The sequence below is a fragment of the Wyeomyia smithii genome, chromosome 2 (genome assembly GCF_029784165.1).
Source record: "Wyeomyia smithii strain HCP4-BCI-WySm-NY-G18 chromosome 2, ASM2978416v1, whole genome shotgun sequence".
NCBI classification, from domain to species: domain Eukaryota; kingdom Metazoa; phylum Arthropoda; class Insecta; order Diptera; family Culicidae; genus Wyeomyia; species Wyeomyia smithii.
This window is the reverse complement of record NC_073695.1, coordinates 259,646,973-259,674,682: the sequence shown is the minus strand read 5'-3', so window position 1 is coordinate 259,674,682 and position 27,710 is coordinate 259,646,973. Positions and strand designations below refer to the sequence as shown.

Below are 27,710 nucleotides of genomic sequence, written 5' to 3'. Positions count from 1 at the left end.
GTCATTGATCTAAAACAACTATAACGTACACTAATGCATCGACAAATGCCTTCTACCTGATGAAAATTTCGGCAAAGGCAAGCTTTCAACGAAAAAAAAAATTGAGGTAGCTATAAGTTTTGTGGTTGTGATTGGCGGATGCGAATCTAGAATTTGGCTCCGGTTCTCAGTTTAATCCGTATTGTTTTTGATTCGGTTTCCAACCATACTATTAGAGAGATTTTAACATTTACTTCTCGTCAGGTATGAAAGAATAACACGATTTTTTCATGCAATTATGAGTAACTTTTCTCATGGTTTGAGATTTCGGAAAGCAAACGTATAAACAAAAACCGTATGCGGTTTGATTCCGCTGAGACGCTACAGGCTGTCGAAAATGCAGTGAGGAAGGAAAACTGAATTGTCCTTTCGAAATATGAATGGTCGATTTACCCCACACCCTGACCAAGTTACCCCAGCTGAGGGGCTAATTGGCTAATTTAACATCCACTCAAAAAACATAGCATATCCGCAAAATCATAAACTATTCTGTACAGTTTATATTTTTTCTAGATGCTATAGACTTAACACGACATTCCAATGGAATGAGTTTTTGTCATAATGTTTCCTACAAAAAGTTACGGAACATTTTGACCAAAAATGACCAACTAGCCCCGCTCTACCCTACTCATCGAAAAAAAAATTTTTTTTTTTCAAAAAATTGTTACTTCTTCCTTGATTTCTCCATGTAGTTTTTATAAAAGAAAATTAGATTTTTAAAAAATGAGCTTTTTTAGATAATTAATTTTTAGTTTTTCTTTTAACTTTTTTTCGAAAAATAAATTATTTTTTTCATAGAGTGTATATTTTTTTTAGAAAAGACAAAATTTTTATCTACAACTTTGCCGAAGACGTCGCATCGATCAAACAAACCGTTTTGGCTCTAAAAATATGTGTAATCATCAATACCTTACCAAAAAAGCATTCAATAGCTTCTTAAAAATGCATCGTGTTCCAAAAAATTAAACCAATAGCTCAAAATGGCATCTTTTGCCTATAGAAACGTCTATGCAAAATTTCAGTTTTTTGTTTTGTGGAATTGCTCAGTAGTGGACGAGGATGAAATCTCACGTTCTGACGTCCTGATCGCCTTTTTTTCCTAGGTGCCAAATATGACAATAATATGATTCTGTCTCTCATTGAGGGTCAGAGTGAAAATTGTTCGACTAATACGTGAAGAATTTCGCATCGCCACGTGAAGTTTGATCACACGCCCTTGCCATTGATAATTCTCCACAGCCGAAACTGGAGGAAAGGCAAGTAGTTTCGAACTATAGATATGGGTAGATTCAAATGAAAAAGAAACGCCTTGCTCAATCTAGTATTGAACAACCAAAGAATCCAAGAGATGTCACCGAAGATGCAGATATGGATTTTAAAGAAGTTCATCTTCAATCATCCAAAACAAGCGGTCTTGGAAACCAAGGCAATGACGGGTTAGAGAAAACCATTGGTGGTGTCGTGGGAGGGGGGGGGGGGAGGGGTGGTTCAAAACGCCAAGAACAATCCGTTTTCTTTTGGTGATAAAGAATCGCAATCCAAAAAACTCAGTGGATACTCCCAAAAAACGGTCTGTTCAAAACTGCCTTTAGCAGAATAAATATGCGTCAACGTAAGCTTACTTTGAATAATAAAAAATAAATAGATAAATAATACTGTTTACTGTTTTACTGTTTCTGGTCAACAGATGTATATCTTGAATCCTGCGAAGCCTTCACGCCTGCTAGAAATATATCATAAATTGCTTAGAGGCTTAGAGCCCATTCAATCTCTAAGTTCTTTTCAGCCTTAAAAATCAGCTGGAAAGGACGGAATCTTTTCAGCTTCACTGTAACAGCGAAAGGAAGCTGTTATTCCCTAGTTGACTGAGCTCTTCCAAAAACTTGGAGACAGGTTAGAGTTGTCTTTATTCCAAAAGTGGGAAAAACAGACAAAACATCTTCCAAAGCCTTTAGACCCGTAGGTCTTTCCTATGTTCTTTGAAAGACTATGGAAAAAACTTTGGACAACTTTACCAAGTCAACAACCTTGGTGAAGTTTCCCTTGAGTAGAAACCAATTTCAGGTATATTTACAATAACGGCATTTCAATCGCTACTTAGTGGAATCGAAAAATCCCTCCAAGCTAAAGAAATGGCTTTGGTTGCTTTCCTTGATATTTAAGAAGCATTCGATAATGCATTCTATAGCTCAATGCGCTCCGCAATGGAAGCAAGAGGCCTGTGTAACTGTATTATTGAATGGATAATTTTTTTTTATTCTCACTCATTTTCCGTCGGCCTAATTCCGCCATTATTGTTTGTGCCAATCACCGACGCCCGGGGAGGCGACTCCACCCAGGACCCTAACTTACGACCCGTTGATTAACGGACCGACGCCAACGGCTTCACTTCCTCATGCGATGGAAGGCGTGATCCCAGAGATTTTTCGCCTCAGAAAATCTCCCGGTGTCGGCTTGGATTGAATCTAGACCAGTTGGGTTGGTTGTGAGTGGATCACGCCACCCTACAACCATCGACACCTATGTCGGCGTTGAGATTCGAACCCAGGCGGAGACGTTACCAACCACGCTAGGCCCCCGCCTCATTGAATGGAAAATGGGGATGTTAAAAGATCGAGAAATCTCTGCTGATCTTGGAGGTACACAACTTATTACCAGATCGATAAAGGGATGTCCTCAAAAAGGAGTGCTTTCGCCCTTATTGTGAACCTTAGTTGTAGACGAACTTCTTGAGAGGCTAACCGAGCTAGGGTATGAGGTGATTGGCTACGCAAACGATGTAGCCATAAAAGTTCGTGGGAAGTTTGAGGACACGATTTCTGATTAGTTACAAGCTGCGCTGCGGAAAAGTGTAGAGTGTAGATTTAAATGTAAATTCCTCTAAAACTGTTATAGTACCTTTTACTTAAGGGGGAAAACTAAACTTAAAACAACCTACTCTAGATGGAGTTCAAACTCAGTTTGCAGAAGTCAAATACCTCTTTGGATAAAAAACTGGATTAAAACTTCATCTAGACAAGGTTATTACCTAGGGTACAAATGCCCTATAGGTTTGTAGTAGAGCCGTGGGAAAAACATGGGGACTACGACCCAAAACTGTCCACTAGATTTATTCGGCAATTGTTCTTCCGAAAATCACATATGCCTCACTTATATGGTGGCATAGTATAAACGAGGTAACCGCTCAAGCAGAGCTTGGTAAATTGCAGAGGCTTGCTTGTATATCAATAACTGGGGCAATGAATTGCTTTAGAAACTCTTCTGTACATGCTACCCTTACACATGTTTGTTAAGCAGCAGGGTCCAGAAAGTGCTCTGCAATATAAACTTCATGACAATATGATTGGATGGTCACTCTTAAGGATCCTTAAGAAATTCAGACTAAACTACGATGTTAAATCAATAGAAAATTGGATGACAAACTATGACATTCCCTTCAAAGTAGTTAAATTAAGCCGCTATGAAAAAGAGTCAGAGGAGGGTCGGGTCTGCGCGCAGGTTTCATTGTGTTTTACACTGATAGATCTAAAATGGGTGAAAATACTGGAGCCGGGGTGCCGACCCTGGAATCAGTAGAGCTAAGCCAATAAGACACAGTCCAACGGTTTTTCAAGCAGAAATTCTGCCATTATTGAATGTGCGAATGCTTGCCATTTCTGCAATTTTCGACACTCAAACGAAGATGACGAAAACAGCTTTTTACTGTTTCAAGTTGAAACGACTTTCAGTGTCACTGGTGTCAATTTTCAATGAAAGTTTGATCATTGAAAGAAATGAGATGTCTGATTGAATACGAAATTATTTTATTTGAACCAATTCATTGCATGAAGTCGATGAACTATATAAGCATCTATATTCTTAACCGCATAAACATCGCTAAAGCAACACAGCGTGTGCGTAACCACAGAAATGCTGCTTGTCAAAAATCATTGTCAACTGATTCGAGTCTTTTTCATTCTCAGCTCGTTCGTTGAAAATTGAAATTCAAAAATTCCAATTTCATCTGACGGTGATGACGGTGAAAATTGTGGGTGCGAGTATTTATTTAACGGGGAAATACAGATTTGCAAAAATCTGCATATTTTCTCTCAGTCAAGCAGCCTTAAATGCACTTAAAGCTTTTTCCCAGTAGGAAATAAGTCCCTCTTTATTGGGTGTCCGGCCATTCTTGCACTGTAGGAAATGGAAAAGCCGACAGCCTAGCAAGAGGAGGTTCAGCATCAAATTCTATTGGTCCGGAAGCATTTTGTGGAGACCCTGAATGTGCTTTGAGGACTCAGTTCAGAATCTGGAAAACGTCCATGGTAGAATCAAGTTGGAACCCAACGGATACATTAATGCATATGCATATGCCTGAAAAATGTTTCGGGGAATTCGACCTTGAAACTTCTCCTGTGATAATTATAACATCATGAAAACATTGCACACTTAAGCAATCCAATGACACGTTAAATATCGCATTTCTTATAGTTGTATGAAAGTTGTTAGCTGAGATTTCAAATTCACCCTCACATAAGTTTTCACAGATTTTATCCACTGTAGTGAAGAAATACTTTGTTCTACGTCAAAATCATAATTCATAAATCATGCAATCCCGAGTGGTTTTATTTGCAACTGAAAAGTTGGAGACAAAAATGGCGTTTTTTTGTGTTTTACCATTAAAAAAGACAATTTTAAACCATATCTAGCGCACTTTACCCCGCCAATTTACACGTATAGCCGGAGGAAATCCACTTGCTTCTTCGTTATGATACTCATGCGTTCATCTTCGCACCCGTACCCGACGGGGACATTATATCAGGGTACGGGCATATATACTTTTTAATCCTTGCAAAATATATCCATGCAGCGTATATCTCTGTGTATACCTTACATGTGCGCACGCTGCGAGTGTAGCGAAAAAGCATCACCGAAGAAAAATTGCCAGACCACGGGAAGCAGCAACAACAGCAAAAAAGGAGGGCGATGGGATGAAGGATGTTGTCGCCAGCACAACGGGCCGTAACTGCTGCTGGTAAGATGAAGAAGGACCGGTTTCTTTTGTTGTTTTCGCCAAGACAAAAGGATACGGGAAGCTATAGTTACACATCGAGCACACTTGAGGTCGCACCAACGAAATAGGTGCTGCAGGAAACTGCTTTATTTTAGCGGAAATCGCGTTGTTTCAAGGTTTTGACACACGGATGAAACCGGAGTTGGAATGAAATTAAAGTTCTGTGCGAAAAGGGTGCCAATTTTCGGGACCGCTCACGTAAGTGTGCGGAAAAGGGGATTGATCTAGTTTATGTTTTATTTCTACTTGAAGGGTTGCATGAGTGACGCATCTTTTGTTTCGTGAAGGTTACACTTCTGTCTGTGTATAATTGTACAGCACATTCAACTGAGGCTGAGTAACTATGGTTTCGAATAGGAAAAAATCAAAACTAGTTAAATCATTCTCATCATGGAATCAAAAGCAATTACCGTCCGATTGACGTACAATCGAAATATAGCCTTTATAAGTGTTAATTTACTAATTTAAAAATAACCTCATCGCGCTGGAGCAGCGTTAGACGCGAATTGTGGCTAGCCGCGACGAATTCCAATTTATTTCGCCGTGCGCTTTCCCTCACGAGAGAGAGAGCGAGAGAGAAAGAAATAAAAACATGGTGGAAGAAATCAAATCTTTAGGTACTTCATTCCGTGACTATACTCTCCTTTTGAGTACCAATTAAACGATGATATGATGCCAACACCCTGCGCCTCCTCCCCAGTCTTTCCTGCAATACCAACGCCACCACCCTGACCTGACCGTGGCCACATTATAAAACCAGTTCTCTTTGAAATGAATAATATTCGATTCATTTTATCCCGCGCGCTGACTGGAGCCGCGGAATGTTTCCTCTGTCCGTGTGGCGGACCGTTGATGAGAACTGATGCAAATGAAGCCAGGATACCTTCGTGGTGCCCGCATCGCCATAACTCTCTATCTAAGAGGCTAATGACCATGATTATTCGTTCAATCGACACGGTTCACGTAGATTGTGCTATTTCATCAAATCGGACTGACACGATGCAGCAGCCTCTAGTGGTCGTGTTGGGCGTGGGGATCCAGTCCAGGGTTCATAAATAAGCCGAGAGCAACAAAGAAACATCCAGCTTTGGAAAAATTGTTGTTATCTGCTTTGATTTGATTTGATTAATGGGAATGTTCACTGGCTTGTTCGCGCATAACTCGTAACCTAAATTAGTGCGGTGTCGGATGGGATTGGACGAATGAGAATACATCCGAATGACAGTTTGTTGTGCGCAAATCTGAGTGGCAATTTGGGCGAAACTGGTACTTCAACTGCATAAAATAATTTGTATTGTGCCGTGCCAAATAAATGTTGTGTGAACAAAAAAAGCTGCATAAAATCTGTTTGATAAAATCTATTCCTGTATTCAACTAAGTTTCGTTTTCTAAACTTCAGAAAAAACTTTTGCTTCGTAAAACTATGAGAGATTCATTAATTTTTTTTCGAGTTATTGATTGAATCTACACCCTTTTATTTCACTTCACTTTTTAATTCTATCACTTTTCACTTATCACTTGCAATACGCATTTCAGCAGTCCATGTATTTGTATTTGCGAATGATAAGTGAAAAGTGATAGAACTAAAAAGTAAGTGAGTAAGGTGTAATGTAAAAGTATGAGAGATTTCATCCTATTTGTTGGCCAGTTTCACGAATCAACGAATGGAGCCCTTTGAATGGTGTGTAGGCAATCGAGATCTTTTGACGTTGACTAACGTCTATATCGAAGTTAGGCCCCTGAATTTAAAAATCTAGTAATTCAACCAGGGAAAACCAGAGAAAAGTGGTCAGGTTTTGAGCGCTTATTTTGCAGTCATCTATAATCAGGTTTTCGAGGTTTTGGCATCAATCGATCAGAAATTCTTTTACGGTTAAATTTATGTAACAAAAACAAACTATTGTTTGAGATACACTATTGAAAAATTGGTAATTAATATCGATTGTCTAAATCATACCGCGCAGCCAATCACTACCTCTCTTCCCAAGCACAGTCGACACTAACGGATACAATCGATCTGACTTTGTTGTTATTGTTGTTGTCACTTTCTGTTTCCGATGTTTATGCTGCTGCTAGCGGAAAAAACCTTGCAAATATGCATCTTTTTGTTGGTGTTAATTTTACGACAGCGGCCGGCGCCCCATCATTCTGATTCCAAAACCGCACCAGTGACATGCGGACGCTAGGTGATAGCAGCTGAAAGGAGGAAATACAAAATAGTACCGGTCATCTCGTGCCGGTTTCACCCGTAATGCTGGTGGCTTTAGTAGTAAATGGCTACTGCAAAACACTTAAATGGCTGGAATTCTGGACGGACTAACCAGGAAACTATAATCGGCAACTGGCACCTTTTGGTGCCTCTAAATTTTGTTACAGAAGCGGCAAATTGAATTTTCTGTTTTACCAAATGCTGCTGCTAGCGGAAAAAACCTTGCAAAAATGCATGTTTGTGTTGGTGTTAATATTATGACAGCGGCCGGCGCAGCTTTCAAGAAACATTTGTCTCTTCCATTCCATAATTTATGTAGCCCATCCCTCTTTTAATTTATCTGACGAAGCCTTGGTATAAAACGTACCGTTCGAACATTTCACCCCATCAGTTTCATTACTAAACCGTACCGGCTACATACGGACGCTATCTTGAAAGAATTCTGGACGGACTGACCAAAAACATGGATATATTCGGCACCTGGCCCCTTTTGGTGCCTCGAAATTTTGTTACAGAAGCGGCTAATTGAATTTTCTGTTTTTTTTTTTTTAAGAATACGGTAGTCAACGTCATGCGGTCGTGTCTTGAATACCACCCTCCTACTTTTTTTAAGATCAGATAGGTTTAGCGTTGAAATTTAAGCGGTGCTTAGCAAAAAGTAGAGTAGTCCAGAAAAAAATTCTCTTTAAACCATCATTGCTCTAATCCCAGTTCCACAGTTTAACATTCAGGGTCCTAAGGCAAAAACAGGCTTAGCATGGCCCTAAAAAGTGTATCGTAGTGTTACCGTTCTTTCACAGAGTATCTTGTATACATGTCAGTTGTTTACAAGCATAAACACGAGTCATGATAATGTCCACGTAGACACAATGTTCTTTCCAAAAAAATGAAAACCTCCATAAAAATATATTGGTTTGAATGTCGTTGTTTTGGTGGCATTTTCAGTTTTTAATTTTTTTTTGGAAAAGTTCTTCAGACATGTTGAGAATCTTTTTTTTTGCTTTCTTTCGTTTTTTAGGTTAATTTGAAATAATTTTTCAGAAATTTTGTTTTACCTTATTAGGCACCCTCAACTAAGCTGTGAGCTAAATTTGGAAATAGTTTTGTCTCCATCTACGGAGCCATTTTTAACCAAATTTGGAATCAATTTTTGCTTTCCTCTTTCCGTTATTTAGAAGCGGTGTCCAACTATTAGGCCGAAGTCGATTCATTTTCTTTGTGGCCTTTTCCTCTTGTTTTCAATTCAAATTAATTTGGAATACCTAGTTTGGTTTTTTCGTTTTTTGAAGATTTTTTTATTTATATAATCTTAAACGAGTTTTTATATTCTTCTTTTTCTTCTGTACCTAAGAGCACTTTCAGCCTTTTGTGGCCAAATTTTAATCATATTCTCTTTTTTTCTGTCTGTTGAAGCGTTCCAAACCATTATTTGCATTGTTGGTTCTGTTGGTTTAACAGATACGAAAAGTTTTCCAACCATTTTGAGCTGATTTCGAATTTTTTCTCTTTTATTCAAGCTCTGCGAAATATGTCTCACTCTACATTGACGAGAGTTTTTATGCATTTTAAATTAGGTTTGATATAGTTTTGTCAGTTGAGTTTTTTTTCTGATTTATGGTTGCTTTTTAAAGTTAAGATACTGATTTGAGATCAATTTTGTAGCTGTTTCCTGGTTTCTCTGAATTCTCTTTTCGCTGTTGTACGATTTTCAGGCATTCGAGCTGAATTTTACTTATGTAATCTACTGGTCTTTTTATCTTCTAGCAGTTGTAGATTGAAATTATCTTATTTTCATGCCTTTTAAGCCGCGTTAGGGGTCATATTCTTGTATGTCTGTTTTATAAGCTTCTAACTGCTTCCAGTTCTAGGGTGCATTTTTGATTTTTGTGTTTTCCTGGTTTTAGTAAATTTTAAAAATTTTAAAGTCTCTTCTGGTTTGTGGTTTTAGAAATTTTTGGAGACATATCGAAAATCGATTTTAAGCTTGGCCTTGTCCACTATTAAACAATCTCTACCTCTTTTTGCATTATTCTGTTTTTGAAACTACTTCCGTTTCTGCTTTGATTTTTTTTCTTCTAACAATATTTTACAGGTATTTCAGGCTCCATTCTCACCGTTTTTTTTGCACATTCGACCTCGGATTGGTCGCTTTATGCTTGCTTTCCTTAACACGGTCGACAGAATATTATACCTAATTTACCGGGAATGCATTTCTGGAGTTTAATAAAAGCCTGCTTCTGCTCAAAGCAATAAGTTTAGTAGTAGATGGCCACTAGTACGATCCTAACTAAGTAGCAGCGGTAGCACCAGTAGCGGCAGTGGATAGCAGTAGCAGATAGCAGCAAAGCTATATTCTATCACTATGGCGAAATGATGATTTACAGCATCTTCCACAGCACTAGGTTTTGGATCTACCTTCTGTGTGGAAAGCACCGTCGACTTACAGGCACGACTCCATTTTAGTGAAAACCAACCATCCTTTTAAGGACGATCACATGTTTTCAATTGAGTTTTGTTATTTACTGCTGTGGTCCCCGTGGCTCTGTGGTTAGCGATGTCGGTCGGCTAGCTCTCCCACACGATTGTGATATCGGGTTCGATTCCCGATCGAGTCGAGGAACTTTTCGAGCTGAAATTTTCTCGACTCAGCACTGGGGCACGGTGTATCGTTGTACTTATCCTACACATGAAAAATGTGCAAAAAACAATATCGATAACGAATTCTCTCAACTAATCTAGTTGATCGAGACCGCTATTAGCCCCAAGGCTAAGCGTGCGATATTATTGTTATTTACTGCTAGGAACTGTAAGTGTCATAGTAAGAAAATACAGAAATCAGTTTTGGTTTTACTTTTCAACTTCGGAATCATTGACAGCAAAATTTGGAATCAATTTCTGCTTTACCCTTTTCAGATACAGGCGAACTTCGGTATAAGGTACCCTCGTTATAAAGTACCTTCGATGTAGCGTCACTCGATATAAGGTACATTTTACCTCGATATAAGGTACATATTTTTATTATGTTACAAATAACTCCGAACTCCGATAAATACTCCACACGTAGCGGAAGTTTGAAAACCCGTCCGAAAAGTTTAATGTTGCTGAAAAAACATGATATAGCGTGGTTTAACATGGATAGGAACGCAGGAGCTGATGAAAAAATTAACTTTAAGATTGATCCCTGGAGAATTTGTTTGAAATTTTAAAAGACAAATTTTTATTAGAACTCGGATTGCTAGAAATGATTGAAATATGTGCATTTTTTATCAAAAACATCATAAAACCTATGAAAAAGTTGGAAATATGCTTAAGGTATGTTAAGAATTTAGACGGCCTCTGAAATCACACCCAAAAAAGTTGATTGGTATTCTTTGATTTTCAAACATTTTAAGAATGTGTGTATAAAACTACCTGTATGTGATCATTATTCAAGAGATAGAATCAAATGGTCTTCAGCAAAATTTTGCTGCATTACCTACAACTTTGCTTAAAACTTAACTTTGCTTTGATAAGTTATTAAAAAAAATTAAATTCTTTGCAGGCAGATTAATCAAAAATATATTTGCATCAAAAGTTTCCCCTTGAGATAAACAACACTTTGTCGAATACACTTTAGCATTTAAATAGCATTTTCACACTCGAAAGGTTGACGATCACGTTTTTCACGTTTTAAACCAGTGTGCAAAGTGCAACTTTAGGCCACCCTTATGTGCAATGATGGTGATCGGCGATAAACATTCGAACTTTTTCAGCGTGTGAGTCAACTTCGTCTCTCAGTCGGTTCTAACATTTATCGTACGATATGCCAGTCCGAGTGAACCAATTCGGAGATTCGCTGAGATAATTCATTCTCTCTCAGAGATGGAATTTCCAATAGCTCTACAAACCGACGATTCACTCTTCGCTGATAGAATCCAAGTGTCAAAACAAAAGGGAAGAATCGCGAGACGATAATCATCGGAAAAGAGAAGCGATTGCGATCGCTTGAACAATTATCCCCCTTTCTTTCCGAGTCGCAAGTGTTGACAGTAAAATAGGTTTTTCATCGTTTACCAAAATGTTGCCTGCTGTTGTCATTGTCAACTCAATGTTCTTTTGTTCGTCGGTTTTATTTGCATCGAAGGTTTGTTCGCTGATGTATGTTGGCCGATATCAAAGTTTTTCTTAAACAAGCAAAAAACCTGCACAAATTTAGGAAAAAAAAATCCGCAAATATAAATAAATTCGAAAAAAGCTTGCAATCTATGCACAAAGTAACAACAAATATTTGCCATTTGAAAAAAAAAAACAAAATCGGCAACGGACTCTAGAAATCTGCATTTCACAGACAATTCTGTAAATCTGGTATCCCTGTTTTGTGCTGCCTTTTAGTTTGTCTAACGCTTGCAGTTTTTTCTCTCTCTGAGTTTTTGGTTTGCGATACAATTTTACGATTATCGGGACACTCTCACTCACAAGGTGATTCAAACCAAAAATTTTCGTTCCACGGCCCGATCGGATCGGGAGACGATAATGAATTAGCTATTGAAACCGATGAGAGAAACGAGAAAGCGTATGAACAAGCAACGATAAACTCGCATACAGTTAACAGGCTATAAAGTTCACGGAGTATTCTTTCGGCAGTTTATTTGTCACACAAGTTCTCTTCTCGAGAGACGATACAAAACATCGCGTATTATGCGTGATCAGAATCCAATAGGATTCTCTCATGATAATTCTCTGATACGATTTTAACCATCCTTGCTTATAAGTGTCAGGGCTTTTCTAGTCTGGGTGGTTTTGGGCTGAATTCGAAATCATTTTTGATATTCTTTTACCGAGAGTTCTTTAAGGTTTGATCACTAAATAAACAACAGAAAGAAACGTTTATTAAAATATGATTGTAAACGAAATTTCAGTTCAACAAAGAGGGGAGTGTGGAGGTAGTTGGTCAATTCCACGATTGTTCACCGGGGGAACGGTGTCTGAAGTGAGGATGTTTCTGTCCACGTGGACAGTGAATGGCCCCTCCCTATCGAGACCTGGTACAAGCAATTCTGATCTGGACCAGAACGAAGTTTATGACTACTTTTAAATAAACTCCTTACGCCAACCATACGCAGTCGTGTCTCAGACACAATTTTTGTAATTTTCCTAAAATGTTCAAAAATGCCGAAACAAAATAAATCGAAAATTAAAAAATGTTTTCCCAATAGCATATTTTTTACAGATGATCCCAATAAAATTATTATAGGTTTTTATAAACCGAAAAGTAGTTTATACATTTCAAGATAAACACTTTTACAGGGGAGCAAAATCATCCCACATGACCTGGAAATACGAAAAAATTTAATCGACCCTTTTTTTATTTGAACAGATTGAGCGTTGGTTGTCTAGAAAAACTGTCTGAGAATGAGTTGTAGGGAATTAATAATGCCTCATAAAAATACACACCGGTTTTAGAATTATTTTGATGCACTCGATTAGTTGGAGTTTTTTTGCATTCAATTTTTGTATTCAATTATTTAACATTCTAGTAACATAAAGGAGGAGAAAAGGCTGGAAAAGGGCAAGAGGATGATCGTCCCTGACAGTTCAAAAAATAGAAACATTCTAGTTAAGCTCTTCTAGAACTGTCTGAATAGCTAAGAGTTGAGCTATCACGGGAAACGCTTCAAAGCTATCGGGATGATACAAAAGTAGGGTACGTGGGTTCAACATGAGCTGAAGACAAAGAGACATTGAACGACGCTGAATCATTTGCGAACAACGGATCCAACGATAGTCAAGCAAAGAGATTTTGCATCGGCTCGTAGCTGTTGATGAAAAGTGAATGCAATACGACAACCCTAAGTGCAGAAAATCCTGAGATTTTGGACGGATTACTTAGACGTAAATATGGAGCGTTAAAGAAAAAGCGTTCACAGTTTGAGGATCGACACGACAAAGTGATTTTGCAGCATGACAATGTCAGCCCTCATGTTGCAAAAGTTGTGCAAATTTATTTAGAAACGTTAAAATTAGAAGTTCCGGTCCATGCAGCGTGGATTATCAGAGCAACACACAAATACCAAAAAAAAAAAATGGATTGAAAGATAGCAAAAGGTAATGGAAAACTATACATTGTTTAACTCCAGCGTACTGACATTTTTATAATACAGGGTGTCATTCTGAAAGTGATACACAGATTTATTCGCATCGGGTGGCCTATCGTGTTAATCAGTTGTGTTTGCTTTGATTGCTATACTGCCGCGCATAGCAAGTCAGTCCCATTTGCATTTTTAGTAAAATTAAGTTATTACGCGTAAATGGTAGCTAACACTGCATAGTTTCGTAACAATGGATAAGTTCAAAAACTTTGTTCTGAAAAACTGGAAAACATCCAAACAAATTGTCCCATCTCGTAAGAAGCAATGTTATAAAATCATATAAAAACGCGTTTTTCTCGGCTTGCTGAAAATGCAGGTGGGACTGACATGCAATGCGCGGCAGTATACATGTTTATAGTTTATTTTTAAGTGGGAAATGTAGAGTTTCACTTTTTTTAGAAAAAAAATGGCAATGGAATCAAGTAGAGAACAAATCAAAATTTCGTATCTTGCTGGAATGAGCAACATATCGATAAGAAAGAAGCTATCATATCTGAAATTTAGCAAGTTATTCTTTTACAGAACCATCAAATGGTTCTAGAAAACTGACACAGTTGTCCCCAAGCAGAAACCGGGTAGAGAAAAAGAACGTATCCGGCGAAATCCTGCATAAAATAATTGAAATAACCTTAGATACGAGCCTTCGAAAAACAAAAGATTCAGGAATTATCTCACAGAAATATTGCTGTCAGAGTTGCCAGATTTCGATTGCTATTGAGAACGCACGCTGCTCACAGCATAATTTTTGCAGATGAAAAATTTATTACATTGGAGGCTGATTTGAGCAAGCAGATTGATCATGTATATGGAGCATATCTTCGTGATATTTCAGCCGATAAAAAAAATAGTGGAAAGATTCAAGAATGCTTCAGCTGTGATGGTTTGGGAAGCAATTACCGACCGATGTGAAAATGATGAGAAGTACTATCTACAACACATCATGGAAGGCTTTGTGCTGCCTTGTGCCTAGGAAAGTTTAGCTTCCAACAGGATTTAGCACCAGCTCATAAGGCATTGGTGCAACGATAATTTAGACAACATCCATTAAGTACGTTACGCTAATTCTAATGAAATTTCACTCCACCTTTTGTCACATTTTGTCACACAGGACTTTCTGCTGATGCCTTGAAGCAACCAGTTTCGAACTTTCTTTGCTATTATTGTCTTTGTCAAATTAGTTCCAGGTTATATCAAAAGACTGTGAATGAAAAGGAAGTAAACCTTTTATTTATTTTCAAATATATTTCATGTGACGTCACGCAACGTTATACCCCCCCCCCTCCCCCTACGTCACAAATCGTCACGATTTTCTTATACCCTTCTCTCCCCTATATGCGTGACGTACTTTATGGATGTCGCCTTACCGTGTTTGGTCACCTCTAAATGACCCACATTCTCTTCCTATTACACTTTAGCATTTGGAGATACATGCTAGAAAGAAGGGTGAAGTAAAACACTCCATTTTGGACACTTTTAAGAACCGTTTGGTGAAAACAAAATTCTGGGATGAAATACCGAAGCAAAATGCGGGCCGTAATCAAATGCAAAGGCGAAAGATTTGAATTGAACCGATTCAACTGTAACTTTACTACTATACCGTGATAAAGAAAGAACCAGAGAAGACAACCAGCAAACCAAAAGTCGTATAAGGATGTTAATTCTAAGTCGCTCAAATTTGCATATCAAGTTAAATTACATAAGATGCAACAATAAATTTGTTGATATCGTAAAATATAAATCCTACAAAACGCAATGTGCGTATATGGCCTCCAGATTTGTACACATAGGCGCATTTCATGTTTTAATTTTATGGCATAAATAAAGTGTATCACTATCATGGTGACACCCTGTAAACCAAAAAACGCTTCGAATGAGACCCAACTCCTAATACATTTAAAAATTATGAAGATCGAACTCTTATGCTATCACATTTGAAGCATGCAAACTAGCTTAAATTACTAATGTCACCAAACTCACAGATAGTCAGTGAAATCTGCCAACTCCACAAACAAGTTTGCGTGAAATCCCTCAAACGCTTCAAAGCACCACAACAGGAAGCAACCGAAGCGGGAGTGATGTTATCTAAAACGCCCGCAATTAATTCCTTTATCGTGGTGCTTACCTTCCGCTGGTGGGCACACGCCTCCTGTCGGGGCGCGTGAAAAAACACGTCCACCAGCTGTCCGAAGAACAGAGCAGATCGGGGTGCCGGCCACCCTCGGTTTCCGGGGGTGGGTACCCGGTCACCGCAAAGGAAACAAATAATCAATTAGTAGTAGTCGTAAAACTTCTGACTTACTCCGGACGACGACGACGACGGGACGACAACCGAAGCCAACTGTTGTTGTGCTGTGCGTGCTAGCTGGGCTTTCACATGGCTGAACACTAGCAACGTCTAGCGAGTTCGGAAAGCAGTCCAGGTACCCATGGGATAGGTCATAAATTTTCCACCGTTCGACGACGCAAACGAAAGAAAGGACTCGTGTGCGGTAAGTCGTGCGATACGAAGCGAGAGAGAGAGGACCGGAAAGGATATCGAAAACCAAACCGAGAAGGTAGTCTCACAACAAATAAGAAGATACAAGACTGGGTGCGAATTGCCCGGTACGTAGCAGCAAAACCATTTCGAGCCTTTTTTTACGAGGTGATAGCGTGAGGTTTTGTTTATTTTGTTCTGCTTGCCAGCTCGCCATGGAGATCGGAAACAAAGATATAAAGTAACATAAATTTAATAGGTTACACAGCTAGTTTCGTGGTGTGGTGGCCTCGGCTTACCTGTTCGCGCTACACGCTGTTTATCCGATGACAGTTGTTCGACCGTTCCGTTTAGTAGTCTCGTGACCAAAATGTCATCACTTTGGTGGGCTTTAGCTTCTGCTACTTCTGGGGTGGTAATTTGGTATCGCGCCCTGTTATACCAATTAACACGCATCCAACGAAATCCAACCAATTTGGACTGCAATCACTGCAAGATGGAAAGCGAAGAGAGAAGGAAGAAGCGTTACTTTTCAACAGTTTTTCGGTACGAAGTCGTTTTCGCTCGTTGCGTTGCTCTATTTGACTTAATTATTTTTATGATTTAACAAGTTCAGTCAACTGACACTTGGTCCCCTAGCGGTCAGAGCATTCAAATCAAAGTAAGCGATTGTATGCGTCTCGGTGTGAGTATGCGCGCAATAACGGATCGGCGGCCGTTCACAATGGTAATGAAATGACCACGACAACTACAGCGTCCGGATCGTTTCGTCCGACAGACGGACACATCGGTTCGAAAAAGCGCTCATTTTCGGCTGGTGGTTCCTAATGTGCATGTCAGTTTGTCTGTTCGGGTGGTTAGGGGGAAACCATCAGCGGATGTCATTCATCAACTGATAAAATTAGGATAATTATCGCCCCCGAAGGCGCGCTGGTGGCAACTAGCCGGCGTTAATTAAAAGTCGTTCAACGCAGTCAGATTCGAGGTACTTGCAGAGGGCACATGATGCGCGGCAAAGTACCGTTCCAGTTTACGCTAATGGCCGAATACACTAAGCGTAACAATTGAAAACACACATCGTCTTTCGCCACCACGCCATGTTGAGGAGTTTTATTCATTTTGTTCAACATCACGTGGTGCTTAAGGCAGGCTACTTTAATTGCTTGTGATTGGTTTGGAAAGCGGTGAAATTGAAATGATTTAGATGAGTTAGAATGGGTCTGAACTGTTAAAAACTAGTTCGCTGATGCAAACTGTGGATTTAACAACAGTACTACTAATTAGTCAGAAACGTTTCTCGTTTAATTTTATTCATTTACACGAGTAGATAATTACAAAAAAAAGGCAAAATTTGTCAATTTTAAATTGACCAGAACTTCACGAAAAATGAATCAATTTGACCGGTTTTATTTTACTGAAAGACTATTCTAGTTCCTCAGTATTACTTGGGAACTTGGCGTGACTAACAGACACTGAAAATGCTCCGGGTTTTTGGAGTGTGCGTCAAGTCAAAGTGTACATTTTTGCAACACGTAGAACTTTTTCTGACATCTTGTATCTCTTACGTTTGTATGTTTCCAATAAACTAGAATTCATTCCGAGTTCACTGGTACTCAAAGGTTGGAAATCCGTCAAGGAACCATCGAGATATGAATTATTTAGGTGTGGCTATTGTTTTTGACAGTTTTTTTCCTGTAGGGAAAAATTTTCCTTGGGCTTGCAGCACCCCAGCAGAACTCAATGAAACTTTGTGGGTTTGTAGGCCTCATTAAACCAAGCAACTTTTTTTCGAACTCTCATCTGAACTCACTCTTGAAATGATTTTAAGTAATTAAACCTTTTCCTTTTAAATCAATGTATCTAAAAAATGACGTAAGATACAGAATCATCTAATACAGGTCATCAATTAATAAGGTTTAGAAAATTATCTGAACTTTGATTAAAAATTTAAAAAAATTGTATTTAAAATCCTGCATTTAAAAAAAATAATTTTCAAAACAAAAAATGAATTTGAAAATATCGGGTATCACAGATTTTTTTCAAATGAAATTTTTTAGATAGACAATTTAGTTGCCTAAAACTCTTAAGAATAAACCACAGTGAGCACTCTTCAGGGAAAAAAGTTTTTCTTACAATAACTTTTTCGTGTACTATGTTTCCAACAGCAAAAAAACTAAAAAAAACCTAAATTAATCCACCTAGCGGTCAGACCCAGCCTTTCTCATTCAAACTTTTATTTGTAAAAATATATTTACATTAACGCTTCAATCCAATAAATGTATATTCACTCTTTAGGTTCTAAAATATTGATGTTGTTGTCTGACTGTCTGTCTGATCCTTATAGGTTCGAAAACTACCGAACCGATCGACGTGAAAATTTGTATGTAGGGGTTTTTTGGTGCCGATAAAGGTTCCTATGATAGTTTGAGACCCCTTCCTATTCTGTAAGGAAGGGGTCCCATACAAATGAAACATGAATTTCTGCACAACTTAAGAACTAACCGAGTAAATGGAACAAAATTTAGCATGTAAATGTTTTTAGAGGAAACAAATATGTGCATAATGGTTTGACACCCCACCCTCTTCCATAAGGGAGGGGTGCCATACAAATGAAACACAGATTTCTGCACATCTCGAGAACTAACCGAGTAAAGGGACCTAAATTTAGCATGTGAATGTTTTTAGGGGCAACAAATCTTTCCCTAATGGTTCGACACCCCTCCCTCTTCTGGAAGGAAGGGGTTCCATACAAATGATACACAAATTTCTGCACATCTCGAGAGCTAACCAACTAAATGGAACCATATTTGGCAGGTGAATGTTTTCAGTGGTAACAAATTTGTTCCATAATCGACCTCAGGCAACATTTTGGATTGTAAAATGGCAAATTCCGGTTTCTGGAAAACAGCCAAAATGGTCGATTTCCACCCAATATAATAATATCCGGATCTAGAATGATACACAGGAGCTAAAATCGATCGAAATCGTCTTCAAATGCCATGATGAAATCCAAAATGGCGACTTTCGGTTTCGGAAAAACAGCGACAAACGACCAAATACCACCCAATATGGGTATTTCCGGAACCGTAATGATACACTGGAGCCCCTAATCGACTTCAGACAACATTTTGAATTGTAAGATGGGAACTTCCGGTTTCTGGAAAACAGCCTGAAATGGACGATTCCCATTAAATATGAGTATCTCCGGAACCAGAAAGATGGACAGAAGCTAAAAATTGATCACAGACAAAATCTTTAATTTTAAGATGGTTACTTCCGGTGTCTGGCAAACAGCCGGAAATGACCAAATACCATTCAATATGAATGTGTTCGGAACCAGGATTACGCCCAGATGACAGAAATTGATATCACAGGCTATTTTAAAGTCCAAAATGACGACTTTCGGTTTCTGAAAAACAGCCCAAAGTTACCAAATACCACCCAATATGAGTATCTCTGGAGCCAGAATGTTACAAGAAGCTAAAAATTTACCTCAGACACCATTATGAATTATAGGATGGCAACTTCTTCTGGAAAACAGCCAAAAATGGCCGATTCCCGTCTAACATGAGTATCTCCGGATCTAGAATGATACACAGCAGCTGAAATCGACCACAGACTCCATTTTGGATTCTAGGTTGTTGACTCCCGGTTCCTTGGAAACAGCCGAAAATGATCGAATAACACCCAATATTGGTGTTTCTTCAACCAGAATGACGCATAGAGGCCAGAAATTATCTTAAATACCATTTTGAAATCCAAAATGGCGACTACCGGTTTGTGAAAGACAGCCTAAAATAAACAAATGCTATCCAATATGAGTATCTCCGAAGCCAGAATGATACAAGGAGCTAACAATTGACCTCAGGCGCCATTTTGGATAGCTAAATGGCAACTTCTCGGAAAAAGTCGAAAATTACCGAATAATACTCAATATGGATATTTCCGTAATCGAGATGATGCATAGAAACCAAACACTGACCCTGGACACCCTTTTGAATTTAAAGACAATCACTTTTAGTTCCTGGAAAACAATCAAAATTACTGAATACCTCCCAATATGGGTATTTCCGGTGTTAGATTGATGGCAGAAAATCTGCTGAAAATGACCGAATACCACCCAATATGAATATATTCAGAATTAAGGCGTTGTACAGAAGCCAAAAGTCGGTGATGTTGTCATTTCGATAAAACCTATCATTTTTAACGATTTGTTACTTGACCTTGATCACATCCTATGGCCGATTCGTTGTGCATTTGCAGATTTTAAACACATCGCAAGGAATCAATGAATTTGGAACGTTCAAATAGTACGATACCACATTTAAATTATGTGGAGGCCACATATATCGATCAAACCAGGTATAGCTTCAATAGTCTTTGAATTTCTTGTCTTTCCATAAACTTTTGAGCCACATATCAATTTGTTATGAAGTTTGTTATTTGTAAGTTTGAAAGATGACTCGTTCGTATGGCACTAGTTATGTTCAAATAAGTCATGTAATCTTCGAGATAATAGACTTTCATTGTTTTATAAACAATTTAATACATAACGGTTGCTTAAGTTCGATTATAATCAAATGAAATGGGAACGTATAGGGCAGCCAAAATTTGAAACCACGTGTTTAATCATAATTCATCAGTTAACCCTTAACTAGCCCGCTCATCTCATAATAATATTAATCAAATCGGTTGTGTAGTTTTTGAGATAATGAAGTTTCGTGATTTTCACATTTCGGTACATTACAGACGAAGTTACAGTCCGATTACAGTAAAATTCAATAGAGTGTTATGAGGCAGCTAGTCTTTTAATTTTACACTCATTTTGTGGAAATCGGGTCAGCCATCTTTGAGAAAAGTGAGTGAGTTTAAGTAGTCTTGTGAATATTTTACTTTTCATAGCTGGATTTCACATTTTTAAACATAACAGGCAAAGTAATAGTCCGATTGCAAAACAAATCAATAGGGTCTCATGGGGCAACTAGACCTTCCATTTGACACTGATTTTATGAGAATCGGTCCAGCCATCTCTGAGAAACATGAGTGAGATTAAACAGTCTTCAAAACACGTTTCTTTTCATAACTTTTGAACCACAAGTTCAATCTTCATAAAATTCAAAAATTAATGGTTTTTCAGGTAGCCCGTTCATTTGAAAACAATTTTGTTCAAATCGGTAGTGTAGTTTTTGAGATAATGATGTTTCATGATTTTTACATTTTGATACATAACCTCTAAACTAAAAATCCGATCACAATGAAATTTAATAGGGTCTTATGGGGCACCAAGACCTTTCATTTGCAATTAATTTCATGAAAGTCGGTCCAGCCATCTCTGAGAAAAGTGAGTGAGAATAAAAATCTGCACATACACACACACACACACACACACACACACACACACACACATACACACACACACATACAGAAAATGCTCAGCTCGTCGAACTGAGTCGAGTGATATATGCCGTTCGGCCCTTTGGAGCACTTTTATACTTTCGGTTTTGCAAGTGATTGCTATACCTTTCTAGGAGAAAGGCAAAAAATACTTAAATAATTCATATCTCGATGGTTTTTGGCGGATTTCCTATCTTTGGGTACCAGTGAACTCGGAATGAATTCTAGTTTATTAGCAACATATAAACTTAAAAGAAACAAGATGTCAAAAAACAGGGTGTCGAAAATCGGTAAAAACCTGGGATTTCATTTTTCGATCAAGGAAATCCGGGAATATTGGGGAAAACTGGAAAATAATCAGGGAAAATTTTTTAACCGATACACGGTTCTTTTTTAAACGGCTCTTTAGCGCAAAAACTGATTTTTTTAATTTAAAAGGCTAATTTAGGACCTAATAGAATGCTTTTTCCACTGAGATTTTAGAGTTGCTTTCATCTACGTTGCACTTTTTTGTGCCGAATACTGAAAAATATCAGGAAATTTATGTTATATTTCAGGGAATATCAGGGAAAATCAGAGAATTTGTTCTTGAAATTTTTTCGCCACCCTGGAGAAAAGTTCTACGCATGGAAAAAATATACATTTTGATACACTTTCCTCAAATCTGATACATTTCCGGTGTAGGTTGGTAACGTCTAGCTCTCAAGTATAACTAGGAAACTCGGAATGTTTTTTTAAATTACTGAGCAACTCAAAGATGAACTCAAAATTTATCCACTGAAGATTCTTCCACGAATGTATTTTTACCATTTGGTAGTTTGTTATCTCACTTCATGTTTTCGTTGCTTATTTTTTCATACTTAATCTGTCTAGATTCAACGAGGAACAACCTGATTAAATTTTGACATTACATTGATGACTGAAATTGAAACTACATTTTCTGATTAGTTATTGACTGCAATAAACTACAATTGAAAATGATTGAATGAAAGATAATTCTGGTAACACTGTCGGTGCAAGTTGAGGCATAGTTTGATGAAAAATGTCATAGTATGCGATGATTAAAATCGGACGTCGATATTTATATCTAACAGCAATAAACATAATGGGCTACTTTTGCAATGTTGGCTATAATTTTTGGTGATGGAGTACATTCCACGATTGCAAAAAAAAAATCAGCAAGATGTTTTCAGCACAAAGTATACAGCCACTCTACGTAGGGTGGTCTCAGTTTCTATGAAGTTTCCAGTAAATATGAGACAACAATTTGTAGAACGGCAATATTATAGTGCAAATTTATCGACTCATGTTTAAAATGCATCTTTTTAATTTAAATGTTTTAATTTAAATAGCATTATGTTTTAATTTAAATAGCATTATTTCAACTAAAATAATCTCAAAACACAATGAAAAATTATAGGTTTGCGCTACAGTAACTTGAAAGTAAAACAATTAAAAACAAAAAACAAAGAGGGTAAGATCTGCAACTTTTTCTAATGCACATAATGTTTACACCAGAAACGAGAGCTATTTAACAGGATGAAAGTGCAATGGTAATGAGTTGCAAACTTCGTTTTTTCTAACCGCGACGTCAAACTTGATATTCATAGTCGTCGTTCAATGTTTAATAACAGCATTGTATTAGAAGACCAATTATATTCCACGATATTTGACCGATAGTTAAAATTAATTGTTTCTGAATTCGTGAAAATTCAATGATTCTACTACAGCATATTTTCCAGCTTCCCCATTGTTCTTCCTGTTCCACAATAACACCTAAGAACCAGCATGAATCATCTGAATCTGCTATTCATAAAAGATGCAATAAATCCAATCGATCGGTAATATCCGAGCTATCATCAATTGCTATATCGTCAAATATTAGTTTATCAGCATGACTACTTGTTGTTGATGCTTCAAGCGGCTAATAACTTTTACTATCAAATTTATGTCCTCTTCTGCTCGATTGTATGAAATTGTATTGCATCTCTTTTTCAAACTTTTTCAAGGCATTTTTTTTTTTGCATTTACAAACATTTCCCAGCTGAATTGAGTTACTTAACGCGAATCCATGTCATTCAGAACAAAGTTATTGATGGTAATAGCATTTGCTTTAGAGAAAAAACACTCCGTGTGCTTTTTACTTATCTAACTCATATAAAACCCATGCCGAACTCATCGCCGATGTTTCATAGGGTCCCATTAGTCAACAAACAGAACGATTGACGCTGCCCGCCGTAACGAAGGAATAATCAATTTCATTATTAGCAGCATATTGGCTGACAAAAAAAAAATAACGCTGTTTCCGTTCTGTATCACTGTTCAAACATTACTCGTTAATTTGAGGCTAATTTTAATCTTCCAGCAAATGTCGAACCACACCAAAGCCGCAGCGTCCTTACGTTTCACACCTTCGTTTGCACAGGTAACGTTCCTGGTTGCTGGCTGTGGCTAGCAGCAAGCTCTCAATAAGTCACTGAAGGTACCGATTATTATTCCTCATCGAACCTTGCCAATCTCGTTTTCCCCTCCCCGTGCGTTCTGTTACACTCATACCGGTTACACCAGAAATCGTCCAAGGTAACTTGTGCCAGGCTCTAGTGGTCATCTGCATCTTCTTTCTTCTGCACACTGCGGAACACACAGGCACCTGGCCGCAATCCGTTCCACACTCACAAGTGTCCATAATGCATTCATACTGATCCTGTTTCTCAGCATATACCGTACATACACAGGAACCCAGACCGGAGCGTGAAGAAGAGCGAGATGGCGAAAAATTTACAACTTTGAACTGCGCTTTCTATAAACACAAAAATGGCTCCCAATTTAAAACATTATTCCTCTTCAGTACTTTCCCTCCACATAACCCGTCGCTCCTCGCTGCTGGCGTTGCTGGTTTTCGCGTCTGCTCCTCTTCTGCAGATTTACTTTTCCTCGGCTTCGCACAGAACTCAGAAGATCTCGGCTCTCCGAGACTGTGATTATCATTGTCCTCGTCTTTATCCATCCGAGCCGACTACGAGCACAGCAGCGTGGTCGTCGCGTATGCATATTGCATATTATTAAAGGTAGAAAATTTCCTTTATTTCACCGCATCGCTAACTGCAGCAACTTACCGATGCCAGCGACCTCCCACACACACCTTCCCCCTTGTCTCTCCAGTAAGCCCTAAATCACATCAAGCCGAGGTTTGCTTCGTTGCGCGTGTGTAATTGTTTTCCCATTGTACAAATTACCCAACCTTCAATTACCTTTCGGGCGGGTAATTACGTTCCGCAGGCGCGCACATACACGGAAAATTAAGTCTCCCCAATTAACGGTGTAATCAAACTCACTGAACCCGTAAGCACACACTCTTCCACAACAGATTGTTGTGCGACTCTGGCCACCTACTTCTGGTAGTGTATTTCTCTATCTCTCGAGACCCCGTGCGTTGTTCTGCGGAGTAGCGTTACCGAGGAATCGGCCGAACTCGCGTACGCTTTAGAAAATACTAATTTAAATGAGAATGTGGCCGAGCCTAAGGAGGAGCAAAATTAACGAAATGAAGCGGAATAAAAAAAACGCGACCGTATCGATACACACACGCGCGTTAAGCCGCCGACCGGAGGACTGCTGCGCGAGGGGGAGAGAGATCCCAGGGATGAGAAATAAAAAAAAAGAAATGAATGTATTCTTGATATTGTCAATCAATATGTGTGCACCCTCGGAGGTTTTTTTTTCTGCCGTGCTCTGTCCGGTCGATCGTTTCGATTCGGGTTACTGAATTCGGAAGAACAGGTATTGCGATGCCACGGGGCAGGTGATGAGTGTTGTGTTTGTTTTGGGGTGATGATCATGTTGGGTTGTTGTTTTACCATTTTGATGTACTTCGTTCAGTACACTTTGAGTTTTTGAACAGTTCCCTTTAATCCACACTACTGTACACGAATTTTTCTGAAACACTGAAGTGGCTTTTTTCGTGGTTTCTGATTTGTTGGTGGAAGATTTTTTTTGTGGATTTCGAAAATCCCGCGGTTTCTACACGAATTTCGGCATTTAGGTGGATTTTGGACCTTACGTGTTTTTTACACACATCCCCCACGCAAAAAGCTGCTCCGGTGTATTAAGCATTATTCAATTTGACACTTAAACCTAATGTAACACCCCATAATCAGTCCCCGTAATAAAGCTTGATCGTCACGTTTTTCACAGTAATTGAATGATTTGTGCCTAACAGCATAAATGCCGCTTAATTGTGATTCTCGCCACAATATAACACCCGGGACGGGATGAATCCCCGAGTCAGGTTCGCTCTGCTACGTGAATCACTCGCTTCGCATGTTGTCACATTCCCGCATTGCTTCTCTCACTCTGTTCGCTCGGAGCACTCGGTTGTAGGAGTGTTCCTCTTCTTGGGTCGCTTCATTATGCAAACTTTCGCGAGACGCGTCTTATAGCGGTAAAAGCAATCCTTTGCCGGACGGATCCAGCGATTGTTCGTCGTTATACCGCTGCAGTGAAGTCCGAACCCAAGCAGACGAGACGGAGAGCGTACAGGGCTCCGAGGACGTACGAAACGTTGGAGGGAACGTGCCGCTCATAGTTATCACAACCTCATTGCGCATATGCACACCCGCGTGTTCGCGAAATTTCGCCACTTCGTGGACAACTACTGTACTTTTTTCTATTTAATCCTCACTCTAATTTGAACCTTTGCCATATTTTTCCCTCTAATTATAAACGAAGACACTTTCGCGCACACGAGAAAGCTAAATTCACCACCACAAAGTCACTAGCATCTCTTCTCCTCTAACTCGTTCTCTCGCATGAGCATCTTTCACATATAACAGTCGCACAGCGCGTCCACACGGACGAAACCCAAACGCCGGGATATCAAACATCAACAGAAAAGATCGTGTGAACTAACCATTTATTGGAAAGAGATAAAGTTTCCACACACCAGAAAATGTAGACAAAAAAACTCCTTCTGTCATCGGACGAATGCAACAGAAACACGCTCACAAATGTTGCCAAATGCAGAGAGAAGAAGACATTCTCTCAGCTGCACGCAAGAGCGAGAGCGTGTCCACTGGAGAACTACACCCACCGAAGGTGGACACAGGACAGACAGAAATACAGCTTTTTTTCTCTGTTCCCAAATACTGGTTTTCATTCATTGAACAACTATTCTGAAACAGTATTTCGCTCTCTGCGAAAAGCAATTTTTGGCACAATTTTTCACCTTTCTCAAACACCAACTATAATAGGGGTATGTAATCCACTTTCTGGTTCTGGTCACTTTGGGCACTAACGAGTATTAATCGAATGCTCCCTCGGGGCAGTTACCGGTGTCCTGATGAAAAGGTAAAACCCGAACCGATTGTCTTCTTCGTAAGCCACGCAACACACACACGACAGGACCGCGTTCACTAACTGTACAATCTCGACTGAAATGATGCGGATGATACTGGCAGAGAATAACAATGTACACTTTTGGGCTCGCTCACGACTCAAAAAAGGAGAACGAGGAAAAGAGCGATGAAGAGCGTATGTGTATACCTGTATGTGAGAGGGCATGAATGAAATTGCGAGAATGATCCGATTATTGATTGCAACCGCGATGGTGCTGACACTGGTGCGACCTGAGAGAACTAGCGTTACTTTATTGGCAACGGAGGCGAAAGAAAGAGAGGCACTCTCTGTGGAGTGTGGAATGCAGGTTGAAATATTTCACATTTTGTTCGACTTTGTTTTAATTGCAACAGTCAAAACAATCAATGGTGGAGTTTACTAGTTTTAGACTCCTTTAGGAGGATTAATTGAGAATAAAGACACAATCAAATCGAAGTGTCATTACGAAATGCAAGTAAATTGTTTGTTTACATTGGATTACTGCAATTGTCTTTTTAAACCTGTGAATGCAAGATGTAAATTGCTAACGTCACAAAAATATGTTCTAGACAGAAATTTAAAAAACGGATTATGAAAGGCATCCGAAATAAGTTCTTTCCAGTGTTTTTTTTTTCGTTGCATTATCCATCACACTTCGTCATACTCAAAAATTATACGTATCAGCAGCCAGTTGCGAACCATAAAAAATGCGTTTCATACCATATCGGTTGTGCACAAACATTTACACGATTGGTACCTGTAATATCTAATTCGATCAAATAGACCGAATCCTTTTGAGATGCTCGTTAAACGATCATGCAGAGAATCAGTGATTCGTTATCATTAGTAACATATAAAAAGGTTTGAAATACATTACTGGCTCTCTATTTCAGTTTACACTTTGAAACGACTTGGACCTTCTTTATTATATCACAGAATCATAACATCACAGTACACAACCGTACGCGTCATAAGGCCGAGGTCAAATGACAATATTTTGCGGTGGTTCGCAGCTAGCCGGAAATTACCGGAAATTTT

The 27,710-nt window shown here is 38.7% G+C and overlaps 1 protein-coding gene across 6 annotated transcripts in view; it reads right to left on the bottom strand.

The window, feature by feature from the left end:
- Positions 1-26,730, bottom strand: part of LOC129724871 (uncharacterized) — a 60,588-nt gene extending 33,858 nt beyond the window's left edge. The window contains exons 1-3 of one of the 6 annotated variants that reach the window (XR_008727975.1): positions 26,524-26,716; positions 16,205-16,394; positions 8,259-10,105 (exon numbers count right to left, since the gene is read on the bottom strand). The gene's annotated coding sequence lies outside the window, so the exon portion shown is untranslated. Of the gene's footprint in view, positions 1-8,258; positions 10,106-16,204; positions 16,395-24,415; positions 24,527-24,550; positions 25,916-26,208; positions 26,500-26,523 lie in introns of those variants that run through there. The other 5 variants (XM_055680134.1, XM_055680135.1, XM_055680137.1 and 2 more) reach the window with 5 other exon arrangements.
- Between the last annotated feature and the right edge of the window lie 980 nt (positions 26,731-27,710).